The sequence below is a fragment of the Dendrobates tinctorius genome, unplaced genomic scaffold (genome assembly GCF_039654945.1).
Source record: "Dendrobates tinctorius isolate UK_male_01 unplaced genomic scaffold, ASM3965494v1 ptg000251l, whole genome shotgun sequence".
Classification (NCBI taxonomy): domain Eukaryota; kingdom Metazoa; phylum Chordata; class Amphibia; order Anura; family Dendrobatidae; genus Dendrobates; species Dendrobates tinctorius.
This window is the reverse complement of record NW_027361918.1, coordinates 13,986,727-14,010,272: the sequence shown is the minus strand read 5'-3', so window position 1 is coordinate 14,010,272 and position 23,546 is coordinate 13,986,727. Positions and strand designations below refer to the sequence as shown.

Here is a 23,546-nt window from a genome sequence, read left to right as displayed (position 1 = left end):
ATGGACTTTGATTTGATACACAACACAATTTCTATATGCTATAGAAAAACTGTGTTTTTAAAAGAACCAAGAAGAAGACAGAAGACATCAAAATGAAGACCAGATGACATCAGATGATGATGACTGGACCTGAGATGCTTCAATTTAGACTTAGGGAAGTATAATTATACATATTTTATATGAATATTGTTCACGGCTTACCATAACATGAATTCACATCAATTATGTCATTGAGTACTTATAACGGTAATCTAATATTATTATTATTATTATTATTATTATTATTATTATTATTATTGATATTAAATTATTTTGTCAAAGAAGAAGAAAAGAAGAAAAAAGATCGTTATATTTGAGGGTTCCAATTAATGTCTGTCTCCCTCAAAAGGGGGAATTGTTAAATATTAATAATTCGTTAAATATTTCTTATTACACCCAGTTCTGTAGAATGCTTTAGCTTACATGACATAGGCTATTTTTAAGCTTGGCTCATGGTAGAAATGTCAGCTCACTACATATTTAAGTTTAGCCTTGAGGTAAATGTCAAACTCCATATATGTAGAGACCACGTGCTTTAGGAGACATATATAATTCATGGCTAACTGTAGAGGTCGCTCTTCTTCTTCCCTCACCATCATGAGACACAGACGCAAGATGACATAACTCAACAGCTGGTATGTTACTTTATTACGAAGAAGCCGAACTGAGAGACAGACGCCATTTGCCATGTGAGATCCCGGAGAGAAAGAAGAATACATGCTGCTTTGCTATGAACAATGGACAATATCTCTTTCACTTATTTTTATTCACCTGTTTTTCTGTAATAACCTTTCTTTGATGGAAGAATCCAAATAAACCACTATATTTTTATCTGGTAACTAGTCCTGAGTATTTTACAGGATATGCATTATTTTACACTCGTCATGACCACAGTAACCTTCCACAGCCGGTTGCTGTAGTGTAGTGGTTATAACGTTCGCCTAACACGAGAAGGGTCCCCAGTTCGAAACTTGGCAGAAACACGCTGTTACCCTTTGGTATCCAAGCTTTTGACTTTCAGTTCTTGATCTCGATTGCTTGTTGTCACCACAGTAAGCACTTGCATCCGGATTCTGTAGTGTAGCGGTTATCACATTCGCCTCACACGCGAATAGTCCCCAGTTCTAAACTGGGCAGAAACACAGCTATTTCTCTTGGAAAACGATCTTTTTGACTTTCAGTGCTTGTTCTTTATTGCTTGCCATGACCACAGCATTTTTTGTTTGTTTGAATCGGTTGGTTTCTGTAGTGTAGCGGTTATCATGTTTGCTTTACACGCGGCAGGTCCTCAGTTCGAAACTGGGCAGAAACACAGTGTTCCTCTTGCAAACTAGCGCTTTTGACAATGAGTGCTTGATCGTTAATGCTTGCAATGACCACAGTAAATGCTCTTGTCTGGTTACTGTAGTGTAGTGATTGTCCTGTTTGCCATCCTCCTGAAAGTTCCCTGTTTTGATCCCGGGCAGAAACATGTGGCTTTTCTTTATTTTGATCACAAACGTATATTGTTGGCTTAATTAGCCTTAGTTAGCATATTCTATTGCTGGTTTAATGAGCATTACTTTTACCAATGTGATTATTTCTACCCGTTTTTGCTTTTGGCAAGCATGTGTGTTTTTGACAGTGTCTAAGTGTTCCTAATTCAAGTAACACCTGATAGGATCAAGGTGCGAAAGCAGGCATCTAGGTGCTTTTTCTTTTTGGCTTTTGGACAAAGGCATGAGAATGTTTTGTGGAGCATGGTTTTGTTTCCCTGTTTGTTCTTTTTCTCCAAAAGCCTGACAAATGAAAGGTTCCTGTGTTGCAAAATGCACTTTGTCCTGTCTTCAGACATAGAGGAAGACCTCTTGACTTTGGCTGGCTGTTTTTCTCTTTTTCAAGTTCATTTCAGCATGTTTAAACATCTTTACCTTTGCATGGAGTTTCTGAAGTGTAGTGGTTGTCACGTTCACCACACACGCGAACGGTCCCCAGTTCGAAACTGGATAGAAGCATGACATTAGGCGTTGAAATTAAACCTTTTGACGTTGAGTCTTTGTTCTCGATGGCTCGTCATGACCACAGTAACCTTCTGCAGCCGGTTTCTGTAGTGTAGTGGTTAGCACGTTCGCCTAACACGCGAAAAGTACCCAGTTCGAAACTGGGCAGAAACACGCTGTTACCCTTTGGTATCCAAGCTTTTGACTTTCAGTTCTTGATCTCGATTGCTTGTTGTCACCACAGTAAGCACTTGCATCCGGTTTCTGTAGTGTAGCGGTTATCACGTTCGCCTCACACGCGAAAGGTCACCAGTTCGAAACTGGGCAGAAACACAGCTTTTTCTCTTGGAAAACGATCTTTTTGACTTTCAGTGATGATTCTGTCACACTAAGGTGCGACCCGTCTTAATTGTCTGTGGCCGAATTGTAGCTTTGGCACAAGGTATACGTATACTCGAGAAAAGAATACACAAGACAAGAGGGTATCGTGTCAGTATGATTCTTCTCTGTCTTTAATCAAACGTGTACAGCTTTTATAACAGAATTTGAGCTACATCATCAGTTACATCATGGACATATTTCCAGTTACTATTTGCTTTTCTCAGGTCGCTACACAATCATTATGTACACTTCTGGGCTACCGTTTACTGCTCCCACATTGCTAGATAATACTTATATACACAAATATTGTCTTCTAGCTTGACTCACCCTGGTCCACCCAGTTTAGTCAATATTTGATGAAGCTTAGGTGAGTGATACCATACAGAAACAACTCTAAGAAAATATAAGAAAATATAAGAAAATCAGAAGTATCTTAAAGCAACATGATCCCAATATCCAGCAAAGCGTCCATATAGTGATACAGTTTTGATTCTTGTATATATTCATATGCCATATATTCTTCCCTTAACAGTCCCTCCTTTGGAGATATGCAAAATCAAAATCCTAATCTCGTCGAACCTATCGATCTGTCCTCCCGGCCTACCTATCTCAACAATGCTGGAACCTAACTAACTAATCTTCACCGTATATACGAGACGACCCATCTCTAGTAGATGGACCCCCTCCTAACGGACTTTGCACAGGAGGAAGTCAGATCCTGGACTTTCCCTCATTGGCTTGCTTCAAGCAGGCATATTCTGGAGGTGGTGCTTGCATGTTTTCATTGGGACATTTTTCATACAGGGGATCTTCGAAATCGGCATGCATGGTCATCACTGTGGTTTCCATAGTTTTCATCATCATTTTCTTAAGGCATGGCACTATGCAGCATAGAATTAAAGAAAATATGATCAAAGGACATAAAATAACTTTTGCAAACTTAATGGGTCAATAATTGCCTTTATGGCATCCCCAGTGTATTTTATAAGCCGTTGTTGATTATTGTATAAATAGTTTATCCGCTTTGCATTCTTATTTGCGGGGATGGTGGGTTTAAACACAACTATTGTCTCGTTCTCGACTTTGAATTTGTCAGGTGCTCCCTGTGTGCCCCCACTGGTATCTTTGCTTCTTAGCCAAAATTTACCTTTTGTGTCACCATTTTCCCTCCCAAGTTTAGTACTTGAGCCTAGTACATATAACCCTTGCTCATTCTCTGAGGGGTTCTCAATGGTGAGGTACAGAACTATGCATCCCTCCTTGGGGCAGTGAGCGGTAGTGATGGGGAGTATTGCATCTGGAAGGCCACTCTGACCCTTAAAATGGGCTTTGGACAGGGTCATGCGACTTAATAGGCTTATTCCCCATTTGTCCCTTCGCTGTAGGGCCTGGGCTGGTTGATGTCTCCAGTCACTTTCACCAGTGTGCCACCCAACAAGAGACTAATCCTCCCAGTTTGAACCTTCCCCTATTTCAGCAGTAGTGACACAGATGAATTGTGTATTAAACCTGATATGAAACTGTGCCATGGGGCCTGGACATTCTTATTGTGAGACAGTAGTCAAATTGATATGTTACTCTTGGGGTGGAGACATTATACCAGAAAGTCAGTATGCCCTTCTCATGAGTGACTACCCCTTGGTGATTGACTACCCCTTGAGCTAGGAGAAGGATAAGTGCCAGATGGATGAAGAGTGGCAGCCGCTACTGGACTCTGGATCCGGCATCTCCTTGCAGTGGGAAGCGAGGACCCATGGACTGCTGCGATATTTGACAGGACTTGGAACAGGCTGTCATCTCTAGGTTCAAGGGTACGTCTGTTGAACCTCTTGGTGATGAGGACTCAGTCACCGGGCAGGATCTGGTGGGCTCCTATGTCCTCAGGATCTGGGATGGATGAAAAGACTCGAAAATGCATTTTAGTCACATGTTTTTAAACTTAGTCTACATATAGGCAATTATACTTGTGCGTGTATGTGACCCAAGGGAAAGACTAAACTCTTATGCTATGACTTCCCTGTTTCCTGTATAGCATCAAGTATGTAGAGTTTTGTTCGAGGCCTTAAATTTTCCTTGTTCATCCTTAGGCGTATTTCATCCTGTATAACTTCATCTTAGGTCCATTTCTTCTTTTCTTCCTTGGATACTTGTTTCTGGAGTGTTATTCCTTTTCCTCTGTTTCCGTGTCAACCGGTATTACTGCTGCTTCTTTTGCTGTTACTTCAGCTAGTCTGTTGCCCACTGCTTCCCTTGAAGTGTCTCCAGTGTGTGTGCTTTTACTTTTACCACCGCAACTCTTCCTGGCATCAACAAGGACTCCATTAATTCTTGTATGGCTTTGTGGTGTCAGACTGGCGTTCCGTTAGCCGTGATGAAGTCTCTTTCCCTCCAGATTGATCTTGACAGCTTCATGTTGAGTGGACCTCTCGTATGCTTCTGTCAAGGCCCGCAGTCCTGCCTTTGGATATAGGCAGTGGTTTTGCTGGCAGCAAGTTACTTCTGTGGCTACTGCTATACCAGTGTGCGAACGGCCTTCTTGGTCTGCATACCTTGGTCTATCCACAAAGAGCATCAGGTCAGGATCTTCCAGGTGTTCTCTTGCCTCATGACAGCAAGACAATCGCGTTCAGCCATTTCAGAGTCGACTACCTCTTCCACTAATGTGTCAGAGATGTGGTTTTCATCCTCCATCTTCCTCCCCCCTTTGGCAGAGGTAGAAGAGTAGCTGGATTATGGACAGCACATCTGGAGATGGTGACGTTGTCCGGGAGCAGAGTAGGGCATTGCAGACAGAAATATCAGAAGCTTTATCCAGCACAGGTGGGTTGCAAACACGGTTCTCATGCAGGTTTGGACTTCACGAGTCACTTGGTCAGGTTTTGGAGAGTAGAAGCCAGGAGGGCATTGTCTTCCTCCGTGAAGCTGTGTTAGGACTCCATTTACATGGTCAGGCTTCTTCATGACAAACAGACAAAACAGTTCAGTATAGCGTGGCAGTCCTAGAGCTGTGAAAATGTGATTGCAATTTAGCATATAAAACACACCGATACCTTCTTTGGTTAACCTTAAAATAGTTATAAAAAAGGTTGCATGTGTAGAAGAGCAGTATTGTCTTGGCTGTCTTCAGTTAGGGTCGGAGGTCATCCATATGTATTGTAAAAAAAAAAGTGGCTGTGGGATGTATTCTCTTCCAGGGCTCCAGGACCGTGGTCATGGCTCGGGTGAACATAGAGAGGCTATACTGTGCCCCTTGAGGCATCATAGTCCAAATATATTGCTGGCCCTCGTGTGAAAACAAACAGGTACTGGCTTGCAGCATGTAGAAATAAACTGAAGAAAGCATTGGCCAGGTCAATCACCGTGAACCATAGAAAAAGAAATAGAATTGATAAAAACAAAACATAGTGTGTGGGTTTGGTACCATAGATGTGTTCAGCACTATAACTTCATTGACATGAATTATCATGTATTATCCATAACTTCATAGAAATAATTGCAAATTATGAAATGGAGGGGGAATATTGCAATTTCCTTGGCAGCTGGGCTACTGGCTTCTGCCCCACCTTTACAAACTGGATTTTCAGCCTGCCAATGTTGAGTCTGGGATCAGTGCCATTAGTTCAACGCCCACATGATCTACAGATGTGTCCTGTAAAAAAAAAAAAAAAAAAAAAGAAAAGACTACATACTTCTTCAGCAAGTAGATTAATGTCCCTGATTACTCTTCTGATTGCATCGGGACCCACCAGGAATTTGAGAGGAGTATCCTCAACCTCTGTCTGGGTGAGAGATGTTGTTTCTCCATTGTATTTTTGTGGGGGGGGCGAGCTGTTTACTAGGGTATCTGTCTCCTGGCATTTCCAGGAGTCCTTGCATGTAGTAGATTGTGTATAAAAGTATGAGCTTTGAGGCTTAAAAGATGATGATGATGATGTCCCCTCACCATATAACGATAAATACTGTAGATTATCAGTCTGAGCTATTTATTTCCTGTCTCCTCCGGTTCTGTTTAATTATATACCTCCATGTCATATTCATCTTTTTCTTCATTATTCTTTTCATAAATTACATTAATTAATAAAACTATAATGGATGCTGGACAGGATGTAGCACAAGACGTGCCGTCTATATAAATAGTTGGAAAGAAGGTACGGCTCTTTGGGTTGGTCATCTGACAGTCAGAACAAGTCTCACGATGTTCTGCATTCTGCGTCTGACAGCTGGCACACGTCCAGTCATCGGGAATGTATATAGAAGTATGAATGAATGTAATGCAGATATTGCAACTGACATCTTCCTGTGTAAATATTTGTTTTGCACAAAATTCAGCAATCTTGTTATATTCCTCTCCTCATCCCTTTTTTCCTAACTTCCTCTGCCACCTTATAAAATGCTTCAGGGTCCTGTAACACCTCATAATACCTGAGGCTGGGACGCTGCTCTCCACTCAGTAACACATTCTTCTATCCCTTCTTATCTAATGCTCCTCCCCTCGTGATCGGAGGGTTTCTTAACGTACATTTTCTTTCTCACTCCACTATGGGTCATATCTGTCTTATAGATATCGACTGACTGCTCCCACCCATTCTATCATCTGAATTCTGAGTATATCTGAAAAACATATGTATGTGTGCGTCTTGAAACAAATTCTCACGGGGTTATGAACAGTTGGATATGTGACTGTAAAAGCTGTATGTACTCCTTATGTCCGAGTAAAGGGGTCTTCAGTGAACATAGTGATGTCTAGCTATCTTGAACACAGTAATATAGGGAATTAACCAACAACTAACACCAGAGTATTTCACAAATCTTGTGTATCCAGAAACTGCGTAGTATAAAAATACCTTATAAATTGTTAAAATTTCTGTTTCCTCAAAACTTTCGCTCTAAAACATTTAAAAGAAAACCATCTCATAGAGAAATGTAGTGACATTAGTAAAACAATAACTAAAAAGTAACAATAGACCTCGGATCTCACAGAGATATCTGTACAAATCAAGCAATTACCATTCAAGTAATTCTCTTTCTACCTGAACCAACTAACCTTATAATTATAGTATGCAGAACAAAACCAGTTTATCCAATTCTCTAATTTCACAACATATATATGTATACACACATAGAATGCATTCAAAAATTTTAACCACATGCTAGTACGCCTCCTGCAAATTATACACACTACAAAAAACAAAAGACAATGAATTTAAAACTGGTACGGACATCAAATACTGCGAATCCTTGACACCAAAACAATTCGCAATTTACCTATCCATATGCCAGCCTGATTTGTAGAGGTGAAAAATCTACACCTGGGCAAACCATACTTTTCAGGGAGAGAGCAATCACTCAGTCACATCAACACGGTAATTGAAATTACCCTTCCACCCATATAACTTATGAACCTATGCTGCAGCTAAAACACCATCACCTTAGCCAGATGATGTCCGGTGGGAAACCCGCAAGAAGTCACCAACCACTTAGAGGTTGGAAAATCACTCAGAGTAATCAAGCCCCTACTCCCACTTGCCCACTGGGAGAGACACAGTTCAGACTTCTGCGATCATCGGTCAAGCCGAGAGCAGGACCGGAACCAGAGTGACAGTGAATTTGCTCAGTACGTCTCCCTATCTATATTTTTTTCCTTTTCAGGCTGGCTGAGGTAACAATCACGTATGCAAACAACCAAAACAGCAAAGCAGAGAGGCAAAGCAGATAAGGCAGACAATTAAACTTTTAGATTACCGTAATTATAAATATGCTTGAAGGGTTACTGTGTGTATACTATAAAACAACTCATTACACTCTATATTTTATATCCTCCGGACTGAATACAGATAATGTAGCGGGATTGTTAAACACTTTGGATTCAGGAAATGCAGCTGAAATAGCAGTCTAACCAGTATGGCAGTATATTCAATATGAGAGCTGCGGACAGGCGTGTCTCAACAATGCATCAATACTTCAAAACATAAAAAAAAACTATTATGAATGTATTCCTTATCCCTTTCACTGTTATTTTGTTACCAAGGCAACTAGGGCTGGGCTTTTTGTCACTTTAGGTATAGTAAATAGTGGTAATCACCTCTAGATAGGTGGTTGATATTTCAGCAGAGGGGGGAAAAATTAGTAATCACCTCTTTCCTTAAAAATATGTATATGCCGTGTCATTCACGTCACCGGGCCCAGTTTATACTGTGGGCGTATGGCCGGACGTGAGCACCTATACGTGTATATATATAATATATACATAACTTCTTCGACCGTCTAAGGTCGGAACCAGGGTGATAACCCAGTGTGAACACCCCCTTTGTACTCTGCTCTGTATGCTTCTAGTAGCCCTAGTGCAGTATGAAATAGTTTTTAACAGATACTAGATGGATTCTAGACACACCCTCCGAATTGGTTAGACCGGATAATACACACAGACAATTAAGGAATTATATACCTGACCGGGTCCGTAGGCTCAGGACTTTCAAACGTGGTCAGTTTAAGGGTTCAGAGAAGACAGCCAACTATCTCCTCCCAGCCGGACGTGAATACAGAAGGGTAGGTAAGATGATATATTTTCTCACCAGGTCTCGAGCTGCAGTCTCGTCCCGCTGGAAAGACGTCCGTCCTGGGGGGAGATTTTGTTGCGGCTGTGATCATCTGGTATCGTCCTGAGCCCCACTGTTTGAGCGCCAACTGATGATTCTGTCACACTAAGGTGCGACCCGTCTTAATTGTCTGTGGCCGAATTGTAGCTTTGGCACAAGGTATACGTATACTCGAGAAAAGAATACACAAGACAAGAGGGTATCGTGTCAGTATGATTCTTCTCTGTCTTTAATCAAACGTGTACAGCTTTTATAACAGAATTTGAGCTACATCATCAGTTACATCATGGACATATTTCCAGTTACTATTTGCTTTTCTCAGGTCGCTACACAATCATTATGTACACTTCTGGGCTACCGTTTACTGCTCCCACATTGCTAGATAATACTTATATACACAAATATTGTCTTCTAGCTTGACTCACCCTGGTCCACCCAGTTTAGTCAATATTTGATGAAGCTTAGGTGAGTGATACCATACAGAAACAACTCTAAGAAAATATAAGAAAATATAAGAAAATCAGAAGTATCTTAAAGCAACATGATCCCAATATCCAGCAAAGCGTCCATATAGTGATACAGTTTTGATTCTTGTATATATTCATATGCCATATATTCTTCCCTTAACACAGTGCTTGTTCTTTATTGCTTGCCATGACCACAGCATTTTTTGTTTGTTTGAATAGGTTGGTTTCTGTAGTGTAGCGGTTATCACGTTCGCTTTACACGCGAAAGGTCCTCAGTTCGAAACTGGGCAGAAACACAGTGTTCCTCTTGCAAACTAGCGCTTTTGACAATGAGTGCTTGATCTTTATTGCTTCCCATGACCACAGTAAACGCTCTTGTCTGGTTACTGTAGTGTAGTGATTGTCCTGTTTGCCATCCTCCTGAAAGTTCCCTGTTTTGATCCCGGGCAGAAACATGTGGCTTTTCTTTATTTTGATCACAAACGTATATTGTTGGCTTAATTAGCCTTAGTTAGCATATTCTATTGCTGGTTTAATGAGCATTACTTTTACCAATGTGATTATTTCTACCCGTTTTTGCTTTTGGCAAGCATGTGTGTTTTTGACAGTGTCTAAGTGTTCCTAATTCAAGTAACACCTGATAGGATCAAGGTGCGAAAGCAGGCATCTAGGTGCTTTTTCTTTTTGGCTTTTGGACAAAGGCATGAGAATGTTTTGTGGAGCATGGTTTTGTTTCCCTGTTTGTTCTTTTTCTCCAATAGCCTGACAAATGAAAGGTTCCTGTGTTGCAAAATGCACTTTGTCCTGTCTTCAGACATAGAGGAAGACCTCTTGACTTTGGCTGGCTGTTTTTTTCTTTTTCAAGTTCATTTCAGCATGTTTAAACATCTTTAGCTTTGCATGGAGTTTCTGAAGTGTAGTGGTTGTCACGTTCACCTCACACGCGAACGGTCCCCAGTTCGAAACTGGATAGAAGCATGACATTAGGCGTTGAAATTAAAGCTTTTGACGTTGAGTCTTTGTTCTCGATGGCTCGTCATGACCACAGTAACCTTCCGCAGCCGGTTTCTGTAGTGTAGTGGTTATCACTAGAGTTGAGCGACTTTTGTTTTTTTAGGGTCGCATTTCGTTTGGTGAAACCCGACTTTTCCAAAAGTCGGGTCGAGCAAGATCGTCCGATTAAAGGGAAAAGTCGGGGTCGTCCCGAAACACGAAACCCAATGTAAGTCAATGGGCAATAAAAGTCGGCAGTGAGAGGAGGACAGGAAACACACCAACAGTGCCCATTTGAATGCCAAAAACATCAATTCTTCTTACTTAAGCTTGTCAACCTTAATTAACTTCATAATATAAGTTACGCACTGAAAAATGGGTGTTATTTGGCTAAAGTTGTGGGGGGGGAGGGCTGGCTGCAGGTTTTCATGTGCCCTGGGCGAAAGAGCGCCCCTTTAACACATACCACAACTCATCATGCTCCGATACGGCAGATAAATAGCGGTATAGTACAATGAAAAATACCTCACTTTTTACATCTCATGACGAGGCCCATCTATTTCTCCATACAGAATCATTGGTCCCATATAATGTTTGAAACAGTATATGATGAGCTCCACATAATGCTACAGTATATGTTGGTCCCCATGGATGAAGCTCCACTGTCTTATGGGCCCAAATAATGCTCCAAACATAATGGGCCCCATTTCTAATGCTCTAGTGTATAATGGGCCCTGTACATGCTGCTCCAGTGTCTGATGTCCACCTTTGGAATGTTCCAGTGTATGGTGGGCCCCATCTATCATTCTCCAGAGTATAGTGCTCCCCAAAAATTGCTGTCCCAACATTGAAAACAATCAAATAAGTCTCCTCGCTAGGGAATCCCTGTACTTGTCTGGACAGGTGCTGTAGCTTGCTTAACAGCTCGCCAGCCGTTCTCACGCCCAGTATGGATTGCACGTGATTGCACAAAGGTTAGAAAGGGTACCGTATCCCCGGATAACATGTATGGATAGCGTACACATTCAAAATATATGTCTATACAGCATGAGGCAGGCTCAGACGGTGTTAGGCCCAGTATGGATTGCACGTCATTGCACAAAGGTTAGAAAGGGTACCGTATCCCTGGATAACATGTATGGATAGCGTACACATTCAAAATATATGTCTATACAGCATGAGGCAGGCTCAGACGGTGTTAGGCCCAGTATGGATTGCACGTCATTGCACAAAGGTTAGAAAGGGTACCGTATCCCCGGATAACATGTATGGATAGCGTACACATTCAAAATATATGTCTATACAGCATGAGGCAGGCTCAGACGGTGTTAGGCCCAGTATGGATTGCACGTCATTGCACAAAGGTTAGAAAGGGTACCGTATCCCCGGATAACATGTATGGATAGCGTACACATTCAAAATATATGTCTATACAGCATGAGGCAGGCTCAGACGGTGTTAGGCCCAGTATGGATTGCACGTCATTGCACAAAGGTTAGAAAGGGTACCGTATCCCCTGATAACATGTATGGATAGCGTACACATTCAAAATATATGTCTATACAGCATGAGGCAGGCTCAGACGGTGTTAGGCCCAGTATGGATTGCACGTCATTGCACAAAGGTTAGAAAGGGTACCGTATCCCTGGATAACATGTATGGATAGCGTACACATTCAAAATATATGTCTATACAGCATGAGGCAGGCTCAGACGGTGTTAGGCCCAGTATGGATTGCACGTCATTGCACAAAGGTTAGAAAGGGTACCGTATCCCTGGATAACATGTATGGATAGCGTACACATTCAAAATATATGTCTATACAGCATGAGGCAGGCTCAGACGGTGTTAGGCCCAGTATGGATTGCACGTCATTGCACAAAGGTTAGAAAGGGTACCGTATCCCTGGATAACATGTATGGATAGCGTACACATTCAAAATATATGTCTATACAGCATGAGGCAGGCTCAGACGGTGTTAGGCCCAGTATGGATTTCACGTCATTGCACAAAGGTTAGAAAGGGTACCGTATCCCCGGATAACATGTATGGATAGCGTACACATTAAAAATATATGTCTATACAGCATGAGGCAGGCTCAGACGGTGTTAGGCCCAGTATGGATTGCACGTCATTGCACAAAGGTTAGAAAGGGTACCGTATCCCCGGATAACATGTATGGATAGCGTACACATTCAAAATATATGTCTATACAGCATGAGGCAGGCTCAGACGGTGTTAGGCCCAGTATGGATTGCACGTCATTGCACAAAGGTTAGAAAGGGTACCGTATCCCCGGATAACATGTATGGATAGCGTACACATTCAAAATATATGTCTATACAGCATGAGGCAGGCTCAGACGTTGTTAGGCCCAGTATGGATTGCACGTCATTGCACAAAGGTTAGAAAGGGTACCGTATCCCCGGATAACATGTATGGATAGCGTACACATTCAAAATATATGTCTATAAAGCATGAGGCAGGCTCAGACGGTGTTAGGCCCAGTATGGATTGCACGTCATTGCACAAAGGTTAGAAAGGGTACCGTATCCCCGGATAACATGTATGGATAGCGTACACATTCAAAATATATGTCTATACAGCATGAGGCAGGCTCAGACGGTGTTAGGCCCAGTATGGATTGCACGTCATTGCACAAAGGTTAGAAAGGGTACCGTATCCCCGGATAACATGTATGGATAGCGTACACATTCAAAATATATGTCTATACAGCATGAGGCAGGCTCAGACGTTGTTAGGCCCAGTATGGATTGCACGTCATTGCACAAAGGTTAGAAAGGGTACCGTATCCCCGGATAACATGTATGGATAGCGTACACATTCAAAATATATGTCTATACAGCATGAGGCAGGCTCAGACGGTGTTAGGCCCAGTATGGATTGCACGTCATTGCACAAAGGTTAGAAAGGGTACCGTATCCCTGGATAACATGTATGGATAGCATACACATTCAAAATATATGTCTCAGGAGGCAGGCTCAGACGGTGTCAGGCACAGTATGGATTTGATGGCCCAGATTACACAGCGGAGGAGCAGGGAGAGGTAAAGATTGCAAATGCTGTGTCCCTGCCCAAGCAAGGGGGGCCCACTCTTGGGCGTCGGTACTGGCACTGGGCCCCTCATAGTACAGCGGTGTGTCTGACGGCGGGTGTGCACCACCACCGTCAGAGACACTTGATTGCACTATGAGGGACCCTGTGCCAGTGCCCGCGCCCAAGAGTCGGCCTACCCACCTGTCCAGGGCAATGGCACTCGCACGGTGTCGTACGCTAGGTGGTTACCCCGGCCATGGGGGGGAGGCAGCACAGTTAGGGAGTTTTAGAAAGTGGCATATGTTGATGTTGGACATTCAGCTGATGCAAAAGGCGAAATAGGTGAAGTACCAGGAAGAGGTGGACCAAAGCAAGCCATTTTTCTGTCACCCTATGTGTCATCAGGGGAAGGTGGGACAAAATCCTTGGAAACCCATGCGTGGTTCATTTTAATGAAGGTTAGATCATCCACATTTTGGGTTGACTGACGGGTCCTTTTTTCTGTCAGGATTGATCCAGCTGCACTGAAGACTCTTTCCGATAGCACACTTGCAGCTGGGCAAGCGAGCTCCTGTAAGGCATATTGGGCCAATTCAGGCCAGGTGTACAGTTTAGCGGCCCAATAGTCAAAGGGGAATGACCTGTGTGGGAGAACATCAATATGGGAGGAAAAGTAGTTTGTAACCATAGTTGACAACTGCTGTCTCCTGTCACTTTCCATCGATGCAGTATTACCAGTTGTGTGAGCGGTATTTGAAAAATCAGTCCACAACATTGTCATGAAACCCCTGTCTCCAATGCCACTTCTGCTGTGTGCACCACGAACACCTCTGCCAAGCTGCCCCCGGCCCGTACGGCTCGTGTGAGAACCATCACCGCTGCTGTGTGCTGGGAATGCCTCAAGCAACCGATTTACCAGAGTTGCTTGTTTATTAGCCAATATTAGGTCAAGGTTCTCCTGTGGCATGATGTTTTGTAATTTGCCTTTATAGCGTGGATCCAGGATGCTGGCCAACCAGTAGTCGTCATCGTTCATCATTTTGGCAATGCGGGGGTCCCTTTTTAGGATCCGCAAGGCATAATCTGACATGTGGGCCAATGTTCCCGGTGTCAATGATGCACTGCGAGTGCTGGGTGGAGGAGCACTTTCTGGCAAATCCACATCCCTCCAGTCACGCACAAACCCTGTACCAGACCTTGCCACGCCAACATTTTCACTTGCCCCATGAGATGCATCCTCCTCCCCTAAGTAATCATCCCCATCATCCTCCTCCTCCTCTTCTTCCTCCACCTCGTCCAGGAGAGGTCCCTGAGCAGACAATGGCTGAATGTCATCAAGGATTCCCTCCTCCTCTTCCTCCTCATCAACATTGGCTGCAGACGCCTGCTCCTTAAGGTGCGTCAAAGTTTGCATGAGCAGACGCATAAGTGGGATGCTCATGCTTAGGATGGCGTCGTCTGCGCTTACCAGCCATGTGCATTCCTCAAAACACTGAAGGACTTTACAAAGGTCTTTCAGCTTCGACCACTGCACGCCTGTCAACTCCATGTCTGCTCTCAAAGTGCCTGGCCGTGTATCCTCCCACAAATGCATTATGGCCTGCCTCTGCTCGCACAGCCGCTCCACCATGTGCAGGGTGGAGTTCCACCTTGTTGCAATGTCGATAATGAGGCGGTGGTTGGGAAGGTGGAGCAATCGCTGCAGCTTCTGCATGCGAACGGAGTGTACAGGCGACCGGCGGATGTGCGCGCACAGTCTTCGCACCTTCTGGAGCAGGGCTGTTAACTCCGGATAATTTTTGAGGAAGCACTGCACCACCAGGTTCAAGGTGTGAGCCAAGCAAGGTATGTGGCTGAGTTTTGAAAGGGCTATGGCTGCCACAAAATTACGGCCATTATCACTAACTACCTTGCCTGCCTCAAGATGTACACTGCCCAGCCATGACTCAGTTTGTCGCTTCAAGTACTCGGCCAGCACCTCGGCGGTGTGTCTGTCGCCCGAACACATCATCTGCAACACAGCCTGCTGACGCTTTTCACTAGCTGCTCGATAGGGGGACACATCGTGTGCAACAGTGGCAGCTGCAGATGGAGTGCTCGTACGACTGCGCTCTGTGGACGAGCTTTCGCTTCTGGAGGAGGAGGAGGAGGAGGAGGAGGGTCGAACGCCTACAGCCAACTGTTTCCTATACCGTGGGCTAGGCAGCACTGTCCCACCACCGCTGTCCCCTGTGGACCCTGCATCCACCACATTAACCCAGTGCGCAGTGATGGACACGTAACGGCCCTGGCCATGCCGACTGGACCATGCATCAGTTGTGAGGTGCACCTTTCCGCTCACTGACTGCTTGAGTGCATGGACAATGCGGTCTTTCACATGATGGTGGAGGGCTGGGATGGCTTTGCGAGAGAAGAAGTGGCGACTGGGTAGGTCATAGCGTGGTACTGCATAGGCCATGAGTTCGTGGAAAGCTGTGCTTTCCACCAACCGAAAGGGCATCATCTCAAACGAGATTAGTTTGGCAATGTGGGCGTTCAAACCCAGTGTACGCGGATGAGAGACTGAGTACTTTCTTGACCTACTCATAGTGTCTGGGAGGGTGAGCTGGACTTGAGAGCTGCATATGGTGGAAGTAGCGGTGGACAGGGTGGACTGAGAGAGGGTTGATGATGGTGATGGAGTTGGTGTTCTTTCTGATGGCCTAGAATCAGTCTTTCGTTGATATAACAGTGGGATTCCCTGACTGCTGTGGCCTTGCAACGACACCTCAACATTTGCTGCTGTGCTAACCGGTGGGCTTACAGTGGGGGAAACAATGTAGCATTGCTGACTACCTTCGTTGTGATCAGTTGCACATGTGGCACTTGAGGTTTGGTGTTGTGTCCACGCTTGCAAGTGCATGCTGGTTAAATGTCTAAGCATGCAACTGGTATTCAAATTTTTCAGATTTTTCCCTCGGCTAAAGGTCTTTGCGCACTTCTTACAGATAACCTTGGCCTGATCATGAGGATTTTGTTCAAAAAAGTGCCACACTGCACTCTTCCTACTTTGGCAGACATTTTGCGGCCTAGCACGCTGTGATCTTTTGACCCTCTGGACAAGCTGTCCAGCAACTCTTTTGATGTTTGGAACCTGTCTTTGGAGTGCTCCGGGCCTGCCAGATAACAGCTGTTGCGATGTCGATGTCTGCTGTGGATGCTCCTCATCTGAGCTATTGGAAGCAGCACCCTCTTCCCCCAATGGATGCCAATCTGGGTCAACAACTGGGTCATCCATCACCTCCTCTTCTATGTCATGTGCACCTTTCTCTGTGTCACCGTGTATGGTGGTATAGTGTGCGGGAAGGGGCACCTGAGTCTCATCAGGGTCAAAATCTGGCTCTGTACACTGCGAGGACAATGTAGTGCTCTGAGAGAATGTACCAGCAGAATCATCCATCAGCGGCTGTGCATCAGTGCACTCCATGTCAGATTCATCTTGGCCTGGGTAATTCACCATTTGACTTGATAATCCAGGCATGGTATGTGAAAACAGCTCCATGGAGTAATCAGTAGTATGGCCTGCGTCATCCTTCAATCTTGGTTGGGGTGAAGGACACAAGGAAAGGTGTGGTTCATGAACATGAGCCTCCAATGACGACTCAGTGCTTTTACTTTTTACAACTGAAGAAGAGGAGGCGATAGAGCTGGAGGCTGAGTCAGCAATGTAAGACAAAACTTTTTCCTGATGCTCTGCCTTTAAAAGCGGTTTGCCAACTCCTAGAAAACTAAGCGTTCGAGGCCTTATGTAGCCAGACGATGACGCAGGGGCAGCACCTCCTGCATTCGGTCCTATTTTGCTCTTGACACTACCATTAGATCCACCACCAACACAATCATTACCAGCTGCTAACCCCCGCCCAATTCCACGGCCTCTTCCACCAGCCTTCCTCATTTTTGGTAGAAATGTAGACAAAATCCATCAAACTACATAGTAATAAGAAAAAAGAGAAAAAAGGTGTCTATAGGACAGGGGAGATTTAGAATTTCTGCACACACTTGTGGACAGTGGACACTTTTGGATTGTGTGAGGCCCACTGATATCTGAGCGCTATGTGACACGCTCGATGGCACAGATGCCTGTGACCAAAGTGACGAGAGGATAATGGAGATTTTGAATCTCTGCGTACACTTTTGGACCCTGGACACTTGTGGATTGTGTGAGGCCCACTGATATCTGAGCGCTATGTGACACGCTCGATGGCACAGATGCCTGTGACCAAAGTGACGAGAGGATAATGGAGATTTTGAATCTCTGCGTACACTTTTGGACACTGGACACTTGTGGATTGTGTGAGGCCCACTGATATCTGAGCGCTATGTGACACGCTCGATGGCACAGCTGCCTGTGACCAAAGTGACGAGAGGATAATGGAGATTTTGAATCTCTGCGTACACTTTTGGACACTGGACACTTGTAGATTGTGTGAGTCCCACTGATATCTGAGCGCTATGTGACAGGCTCGATGGCACAGCTGCCTGTGACCAAAGTGACGAGAGGATAATGGAGATTTTTAATCTCTGCGTACACTTTTGGACACTGGACACTTGTGGATTGTGTGAGGCCCACTGATATCTGAGCGCTATGTGACACGCTCGATGGCACAGCTGCCTGTGACCAAAGTGACGAGAGGATAATGGAGATTTTGAATCTCTGCGTACACTTTTGGACACTGGACACTTGTGGATTGTGTGAGGCCCACTGATATCTGAGCGCTATGTGACACGCTCGATGGCACAGCTGCCTGTGACCAAAGTGACGAGAGGATAATGGAGATTTTGAATCTCTGCGTACACTTTTGGACACTGGACACTTGTGGATTGTGTGAGGCCCACTGATATCTGAGCGCTATGTGACACGCTCGATGGCACAGCTGCCTGTGACCAAAGTGACGAGAGGATAATGGAGATTTTGAATCTCTGCGTACACTTTTGGACATTGGACACTTGTGGATTGTGTGAGGCCCACTGATATCTGAGCGCTATGTGACACGCTCGATGGCACAGCTGCCTGTGACCAAAGTGACGAGAGGATAATGGAGATTTTGAATCTCTGCGTACACTTTTGGACACTGGACACTTGTAGATTGTGTGAGGCCCACTGATATCTGAGCGCTATGTGACAGGCTCGATGGCACAGCTGCCTGTGACCAAAGTGACGAGAGGATAATGGAGATTTTGAATCTCTGCGTACACTTTTGGACACTGGACACTTGTGGATTGTGTGAGGCCCACTGATATCTGAGCGCTATGTGACACGCTCGATGGCACAGATGCCTGTGACCAAAGTGACGAGAGGATAATGGAGATTTTGAATCTCTGCGTACACTTTTGGACACTGGACACTTGTGGATTGTGTGAGGCCCACTGATATCTGAGCGCTATGTGACACGCTCGATGGCACAGCTGCCTGTGACCAAAGTGACGAGAGGATAATGGAGATTTTGAATCTCTACGTACACTTTTGGACACTGGACACTTGTGGATTGTGTGAGGCCCACTGATATCTGAGCGCTATGTGACACGCTCGATGGCACAGCTGCCTGTGACCAAAGTGACGAGAGGATAATGGAGATTTTGAATCTCTGCGTACACTTTTGGACACTGGACACTTGTGGATTGTGTGAGGCCCACTGATATCTGAGCGCTATGTGACAGGCTCGATGGCACAGCTGCCTGTGACCAAAGTGACGAGAGGATAATGGAGATTTTGAATCTCTGCGCATACTTTTGGACACTGGACACTTGTGGATTGTGTGAGGCCCACTGATATCTGAGCGCTATGTGACACGCTCGATGGCACAGCTGCCTGTGACCAAAGTGACGAGAGGATAATGGAGATTTTGAATCTCTGCGTACAATTTTGGACACTGGACACTTGTGGATTGTGTGAGGCCCACTGATATCTGAGCGCTATGTGACACGCTCGATGGCACAGCTGTGACAAAAGTGACTAGAGGATAAGGGAGATTGGATTGCTTTTAATAAAGCAGTTTGCAGAGCAGTGGGTAAACAGCAATGCCAGCGTGTCAGGAAGCCTTAAAAGGCAGCCGAACAACCAACACCACTGATACACCACAATATAGCCTCCCCTTGCACTGCACACACAGTGACTTGTGTGTTGTGCAGGCCAAATCGCTAGCAGCAGAAGCAGTTTTTTTGTCTTCTTCCCTGCCTAACGCTCTCCCTACAGAATCAGCAGCAACCTCTCCCTATACTAAGATCGGCAGAAGTAAGATGGCGGTCGGCGTGCACGCCCTTTTATACCCCCTGTGACGCCCACCAAAGCAAGCCAATCACTTGCATGCCCTTCTGAAAGATGGTGGTGACCCGTGCCTAGGTCATCACGTTGCCCACATTGTCCGTGGATCCTGATTGGCTGAAAAAGAGCACAAAACAAACTTTTGAAACTCGACTTTGGCGCGTAAGTCGCCGACCTCGTGGCCGACCTCATCCTAGGGTCGGGTTTCGTTTCATGAAACCCGACTTTTGAATTTTTTCGACCCGTTTCGCTCAACTCTAGTTATCACGTTCGCCTAACACGCGAAAGGTCCCCAGATCGAAACTGGGCAGAAACACGCTGTTACCCTTTGGTATCCAAGCTTTTGACTTTCAGTTCTTGATCTCGATTGCTTGTTGTCACCACAGTAAGCACTTGCATCCGGTTTCTGTAGTGTAGCGGTTATCACGTTCGCCTCACACGCGAAAGGTCCCCAGTTCGAAACTGGGCAGAAACACAGCTTTTTCTCTTGGAAAACGATCTTTTTGACTTTCAGTGCTTGTTCTTTATTGCTTGCCATGACCACAGCATTTTTTTTTGTTTAAATCGGTTGGTTTCTGTAGTGTAGCGGTTATCACGTTCACTTTACGCGCGAAAGGTCCTCAGTTCGAAACTGGGCAGAAACACAGCGTTCCTCTTGCAAACTAGCGCTTTTGACAATGAGTGCTTGATCTTTAATGCTTGCCATGACCACAGTAAACGCTCTTGTCTGGTTACTGTAGTGTAGTGATTGTCCTGTTTGACATCCTCCTGAAAGTTCCCTGTTTTGATCCCGGGCAGAAACCTGTGGCTCTTCTTTTTTTGATCACAAACGTATATTGTTGGCTTAATTAGCCTTAGCTAGCATATTCTATTGCTGGTTTAATGAGCATTACTTTTACCAATGTGATTACTTCTATCCGTTTTTGCTTTTGGCAAGCATGTGTGTTTTTGACAGTGTCTAAGTGTTCCTAATTCAAGTAACACCTGATAGGATCAAGGTGCGAAAGCAGGCATCTAGGTGCTTTTTCTTTTTGGCTTTTGGACAAAGGCATGAGAAAGTTTTGTGGAGCATGGTTTTGTTTCCCTGTTTGTTCTTTTTCTCCAATAGCCTGACAAATGAAAGGTTCCTGTGTTGCAAAATGCACTTTGTCCTGTCTTCAGACATAGAGGAAGACCTCTTGACTTTGGCTGGCTGTTTTTTTCTTTTTCAAGTTCATTTCAGCATGTTTAGACATCTTTACCTTTGCATGGAGTTTCTGAAGTGTAGTGGTTGTCACGTTCACCTCACACGCGAACGGTCCCCAGTTCGAAACTGGATAGAAGCATGACATTAGGCGTTGATATTAAAGCTTTTGACGTTGAGTCTTTGTTCTCAATGGCTCGTCATGACCACAGTTACCTTCCGCAGCCGGTTTCTGTAGTGTAGTGGTTATCACTAGTGTTGAGCATTCCGATACCGCAAGTATCGGGTATCGGCCGATACTTGCTGTATCGGGATACCGACTTCCGATATTTTTTCAATATCGGAAGTCGGTATCGGAATCGGAAGTTCAAAGTTGATTGACAGCCTGACGTCATAATGATGCGCGGTGTGTGCGCATCATGATGCGCCGTCATTTCGGGCCTTCCGGGGGTCTCTGCCAGCCTGCCGGGGGGCTGTGTGGACAGCCCGGGCTCTGTACCGGCCTGCCGGGGGGCTGTGCCAGCCTGCCGGTGGTCTGTGCACCCCGTGGGGGTCTGTACCGGCCTGCCGGGGGGCTGTGCCGGCCTGCCGGTGGTCTGTTCACCCCGTGGGGGTCTGTACCGGCCTACCGGGGGGCTGTGCCGGCCTGCCGGTGGTCTGTGCACCCTGTGGGGGTCTGTACCGGCCTGCCGGGGGGCTGTGCTGATGTCCAGGGGTCTGTGCAAGCATCGTCCGATGGGACTATACGTCCCATCTGGTGATGCCTGCTACCATGACAGTGATTGACACATTAGCCAATGGGAAATTCCCACACAGCAATGGCATAAAGTGAGACTAGGGACTTTTTTTTTTTTAAGTGGCGGAGGAATACAGTGCGGAAGGATACCTACCTTCCGTCATTGGATTCCTGCAGACCGTAGAGAACGGCAGCATCAGCTGATGCTGCAGTTCTCTACCCAAGATCGTCGTGGGACACACTCGTGGACTGCTTCGGATCGTGGGTGAGTATTTTTGTGGTTTGTTATGTTAATATTTATTCCGGAAAAGTCAATGGCTTCGGGGAACAATGTGACAAGTATTGGTAAGTATGTTACTCTATGTTATATGTACTGTATGTCTATGTATGTATTGTATGAATGTATTGTATGTATGTAGTATATATGTGGTATGTATGTAGCATGCAGTATGTATGTAGCATGCATGTAGTATATATGTAGTATGTATGTAGCATGTAGTATGTATGTAGCATGCATGTAGTATATATGTGGTATGTATGTAGCATGTAGTATGTATGTAGCATGCATGTAGTATATATGTAGTATGTATGTAGCATGTAGTATGTATGTAGCATGCATGTAGTATATATGTAGTATGTATGTAGCATGTAGTATGTATGTAGCATGCATGTAGTATATATGTAGTATGTATGTAGCATGTAGTATGTATGTAGCATGCATGTAGTATATATGTAGTATGTATGTAGCATGTAGTATGTATGTAGCATGCATGTAGTATATATGTAGTATGTATGTATGTAGCATGTAGTATGTATGTAGTATGTATGGGAGAAAACAAGGGGAACTGCTACCTTGGATCTAATCCTTATAAACAGGGAGGAAATGGTTGAGGAGGTAAAAGTGTCTGGGACCCTAGGAGGTAGCGACCATGCTATTTTAGAATTTTGGATTACTAGAGGTGGAAGACCTGTAAAGACTCAGACGTCAAGGTTAGATTTCAGAAAGGCAGATTTTAAGGGATTCAGAAAGAGAATTGGAGGGATCCAATGGCTGGATATCCTTAAAGACAAAAATGTCCAGGAAGGATGGGAAATCTTGAAAAATGAAATTCTCAAAGCACAGTTGTTAACAATTCCGAAAAGAGGGAAGAATAGGAAGCATTTAAGGAAACCAGGATGGATGAACACAGAACTTAAGCACATGCTAAAAAGGAAGAAAAAAATGTTTATAAAATGGAAAGAGGGAGGCATATCTAAAGAAGAATATAATGCTGTCTGCAGAACCTGCAGGGCACAAATCAGATTAGTAAAGCTGAAAATGAACTGAGGCTTGCAAGAGATGTCAAAAGCAATAATAAAGGATTTTGGGGATATGTCAAAAGTAAAAGAAAAGTCAAAGATGCTATAGGATTTTTACAGGATGAAAATGATGAAATGGTAAGACAGGATGTTGAGAAGGCTGAACTTTTAAATTCCTATTTTGCATCTGTTTTCTCTCAGAAAGGAAATGCAACATCAACTGTTATTCACTGTCCTATTAAGGGAATAGAAGAATCCAGGATATCTATAAACAGAAAGATAGTGAGGAAACACTTAGCTAACCTAAATGAATTCAAGTATCCAGGTCCAGATGAATTACACCCCAGAGTACTGAAGGAGATAGCAGAAGAAATTTTTGAACCCCTCTCCATAATCTTTGAAAATTCTTGGAGATCAGGAGAAGTGCCAGAAGACTGTAGAAGAGCAAATGTTGTTCCTATCTTCAAAAAGGGGAAGAAGGTGGACCCAGGCAACTATAGGCCGGTGAGTCTGAC

At 44.5% G+C, this 23,546-nt stretch overlaps 1 long non-coding RNA gene and 4 other non-coding genes across 5 annotated transcripts in view; all 5 read left to right on the top strand.

Annotated features, from left to right (window-relative positions):
- The first annotated feature begins 2,278 nt into the window (after positions 1-2,278).
- On the top strand, positions 2,279-2,351 carry TRNAV-CAC (transfer RNA valine (anticodon CAC)). The gene has a single exon. It is a non-coding gene; the product is annotated as a tRNA-Val (tRNA).
- Positions 2,352-5,616: 3,265 nt separating this feature from the next.
- LOC141065393 (uncharacterized) overlaps positions 5,617-23,546 on the top strand; it is a 250,650-nt gene continuing 232,720 nt past the window's right edge. The window contains exon 1 of the long non-coding RNA XR_012226407.1: positions 5,617-6,182. This is a non-coding gene — a long non-coding RNA (uncharacterized lncRNA). The remainder of the gene's footprint in view (positions 6,183-23,546) is intronic.
- TRNAV-UAC (transfer RNA valine (anticodon UAC)) lies at positions 9,686-9,758 on the top strand. The gene has a single exon. It is a non-coding gene; the product is annotated as a tRNA-Val (tRNA).
- Positions 20,216-20,288, top strand: TRNAV-CAC (transfer RNA valine (anticodon CAC)). The gene has a single exon. It is a non-coding gene; the product is annotated as a tRNA-Val (tRNA).
- On the top strand, positions 20,385-20,457 carry TRNAV-UAC (transfer RNA valine (anticodon UAC)). The gene has a single exon. It is a non-coding gene; the product is annotated as a tRNA-Val (tRNA).